General features: G+C 40.3%; 1 pseudogene; it reads right to left on the bottom strand.

Moving 5' to 3' along the window:
• Window positions 1-2,450: 2,450 nt before the first annotated feature.
• Window positions 2,451-3,091, bottom strand: LOC118550396 (small ribosomal subunit protein uS9 pseudogene; annotated as a pseudogene).
• Between the last annotated feature and the right edge of the window lie 992 nt (window positions 3,092-4,083).

The following is a 4,083-nucleotide window of genomic DNA, read 5'->3' as shown; positions in this document are numbered from 1 at the left end:
GCTACCTCCCACACCCCCCATTCTCCTTTTGACGTACCCTGTCACCTCTGCCCAGATCTGAGGGGCGCTTGACTTTCCCCACTGATGGTAGTCACCGAGTAAATTCTGGTTTCTCTGACGTAGCGAATATCCAGCTGCGTTTCTCTCGGACATCGCTCAGGTTGGTGAGGCAGCTAGAAGGGACTTGACCAGAGACGGAAGGGTGGCTGAGGGCTGGGAGGGGGGACAGCTGCTCTGCCCTCTTCCACCATCACTGGGCATTTTCCACAAGAGTGGAGCTTCTTGGAAAACACTGGATAATACCTTGACATGATGATCTGTGAAGCTGCTCTAAAAAGGCGTTAATGAAAACAAGTCCCAGGTACACCCAGAGGAGGCTGGTGAGGAGTGAGCAATGCCTTTCCAGAGCTCTCAGGAACCTACCAGACATGCTCCCTGCCTTTATTCCACCCTTAAGTTGTCCTCCTTATTTTAAAACCTGCTTATACCTCTGCTGTTTGGGCGTTGTGAATCCCTGGAGCAGTGTTGCAATGAGACCTTTCTTTTCCTTTATTTATTTTCCTGAGCACCGAGTGCAGCTGAGACGGATGGTGGTGAGGCCATCAAGAATGGTCTGCCATGGAGGAGGGGACTGCATGTACAAAGGCCCTGTCGTGGGATGAGCATGACATCGTCAAGAAGCATTGATTGATAACATCACTCAAATCACACACATCCTACCAGTGAGGCCAGAGCCCAGTGGAGAGAAAGAGAGAGAAAGAGAGAGAGAAATTGTGCTGTGAGTTGACTAAGAGAGATGGACCCTATAGGGCTTTAGAGACCAAAGAGATGTATTTTGACTCAGGGGGAAACATGATGCCATGGAAGAATCCTTGACTGGAGGGACGCCATGATCACAACTCCCTTCCCAACATCACAATGGCTGGCGGATGGGGAATGTGTTGGGGTGGGGTGTTGGAGGTGAGGGGGAGGGAGGTGTCAAGGTGGCCCCTAGGTTTCTTACTCTAGGAACTGGATGAGTGAGTGGAGGTGATGACAACAGAGCGCCAGCTACGGAGGGAAGACTGGGAGCCCGAACTTTGAGAAATTACATTTGAGGAGCTTTTGAGATGAGTAATTGTGTATGATGAGGAAACCCATCCATTTACCATCTCGTAGTTTTGCCTTTTCCGGAATGTCATATCAATGCAGAGTACATAGCCTTTTCAAACTTCTTTCATTAACAATACATATTTAAAATCCACTCATATTTTTTTGTGGCCTGATGGCCCATTTATTTTTATCACTGCATAATGTCTTATTATCTGGATGTATCTCAGTCTGTTTCTCTGCTCATCTATTGAAGGACGTGTTGGTTGCTTACAGTTTGGGGCAATTGTGAATTAAGTTGCTATAAATATTTGTATGAATTTTTGTGTGTGTGTGGTTATAGTATAATATAGTATAATATATAGTATAGTATAAATAGCTAGGAGTGTGCCTATTGGATCATACGGTAAGACTATGTTTTGTGAAAAACTGCCAAGCTGCTTTCTAAAGAGGTGGTACCATTTTGCATTCCCACCAGCAATAGAGAGAGTTCCTATTACTCTATATCCTTGCCAGCAATTGGCATTATTAATTTTTAAAAATTTTTTAGCTTTTCTAATAGGTATGTAGTATTATCTCCTTGTTGTTTTAATTTGCAATTCCCCGATGACAAATGATGTTGAACATCTTTTCATATGCCCACTTGACACCTGTATGTCTTCTTTGGTGGAGTATCTGTTCAGATATTTTGCTCATTTTTTTCACTGGGCTGTTTGTTTTTTTATTGTTGAATTTTCAGAGTTCCTTGTGTATTTTGGGTACAAATCCTTTATCAGCTATGAGTTTTGCAAATATTTTCTCCCAATGTCTGCCTCATATTTTCATTTTTTTTAAAACAGTGTCTTCCTCCCAGCAAGATCTTTCAATTTTAGTACATTTCAACTTGTCAATTGTTTCCCATGTAAGGTGATTTTGGTGTTGTATCTATAAACTTGTAGCCAAACCCAAGGTTACCTAATTTTTCCCCTGTGTTTTCTTCTAGAAATTTTATAGTTTTGCATTTTACAGGTAGGTTTATGACCAAGTTTGAGACAATTTTGTCAAAGATATAAAGTCTGTGTCTGTTTTGTTTTGTTTTGTTTTGTTTGTTTGTTTTTTACATATGGATGTCTAAATGCTCCAGCACCATTTGTTGAAAAGACTACACTTTATCCATTGATTTGTTTTGCTCCTTTGTAAAAATCAGTCAGCTGTATTTATATGCACCTATTTCTGGGCTCTCTGTTCTATTCCACTGATCTATGGGTCTAACTTTTGCTGTCTTACTTACTGTAGCTTTATTGTTAGTCCTGAAATAAGATAGCATGAATCCTCCAAATTTGTTCTTTTTTTTCCTTATTATAATCTTAAGTACTGTGACAATTGTTTATTATAAAGGTGAAACCTGATCCTCACGATAGGCTTATCGGTAGGATTTCTGGTAGTGTGCATGGGCACCAGGACCACCAAACTTCTTGGATTTGCAGTGCCATGGAACAGCTACCAGTAAGGTCTGGTTGTTCTGGATGAGGATGTCTTTGATCTCCTTCTTGGAAGACTCATCCATGTATTTCTGATAATAGCCACCAGGGCTTTGGAGATGGACTGGAGGATTGTGTAAATCTGAGCCTCATGACCACCACCCTTCACTCGGTCTCGGATATCCACCTCGGCAAATCGTTCCTTGCCTAGAAACGGAACATCCAGTAGCCTGTGTTGTAGTGTGCGTGGCTCGATCATCTCCAGGGGCCACCCATTCATCTTGATGAGGCCGTTGCCCGGTTTGCAGTGCGCCACCGCTGTGGCCGTCTTCTTGCGTCTGAGGACCTGCACGGACTGTTGGTAGACAAGAGCTCCTCACCAGGTTGAGCCACAACCAGAAAAATATATTCTTCTTTTTCACTATTGTATTGGCTATTCTAGATCCTTTGCCCTTCCATATGAATTTCAGAATCAGTTTGCCAATACCCGCGAACTAACTTACTGGGATTTTCATTGGTATTGCACTGAGTCTGTATATCATGTTGGGAATAATCAACATCTTAGCAGTATTGGGCCTTTTAATCCATGAACATGGACTATTTCCTTTGCTTAGATTTAAAAAATTCTTTTTTCATATTTTAAACTTTTCTGTACACAGATCCTATACATATTTTGTTAGATTTATACCTAAAGTATTTCATTTTTTTTTTGGTGCTGTTGTGAATGGTATAGAATACTTTTTTTTTTTTTTCAAATTCTGATTATTCCTTGATGGTATATGGGAAAGCAATAAACTTTTGTATATTTACCTTGTATCCTATGGTCCTGCTGTACTAATTAGTTCTAATAGGGTTTTGCAGAATTTGGGGGAGAGGTTTCTATAGAAAATCATGCCATCTGTGAATAATATATTTTTATTTCTCTTTCTTGTCTCATTGCACTAGCTACATCTTCCAGTATGATGTTGAATAGCAGTAGTAAGAAAGGATTTCTTTGCCTTATTCTTGATCTTAGTCTCACCAGTAAGTATGATGTTAGCTGTAGGGTTTTGGTAGATGTTCTTTATTGAGTTGAGGAAGTTTCCTCTAATCCAAGTTTGTTAAGAGTTTTTCCTTTTCCTTCCTCCTTTCCCCCCTCCCTCCCTCTCTCCCCCTCCCTCTTTTCTTTCTTTCTTTCTTTCTTTCTCCCTTCCTTCCTTTCTTTCTTCCTTCCTTCCTTTCTTTCTTTCTCTTTCTTTCTTTCTTTCTTTCTTTCTTTCTTTCTTTCTTTCTTTCTTTCTCTCTCTCTCTCTCTCTCTCTCTCTCTCTCTTTCTTTCTTTCTTTCTCTCTCTCATGATGATGCATTGGCTTTGGATTTTGTCAATTGCTTTTTCTGTATCAATTGATATGATCATATGCTTTTTCTTCTTTAGTCTTTTGATATAGTGGATTACACTGACTGAGTTTCTTTTTTTTTTTTTTAAGATTTTATTTATTTATTTGACAGAGAGAGACACAGCGAGAGAGGGAACACAACCAAGGGGAGTGGGAGAG

Source organism: Halichoerus grypus, chromosome 5, assembly GCF_964656455.1.
Source record: "Halichoerus grypus chromosome 5, mHalGry1.hap1.1, whole genome shotgun sequence".
NCBI lineage: Eukaryota > Metazoa > Chordata > Mammalia > Carnivora > Phocidae > Halichoerus > Halichoerus grypus.
This window is presented reverse-complemented; position numbering and strand designations above follow the sequence as displayed.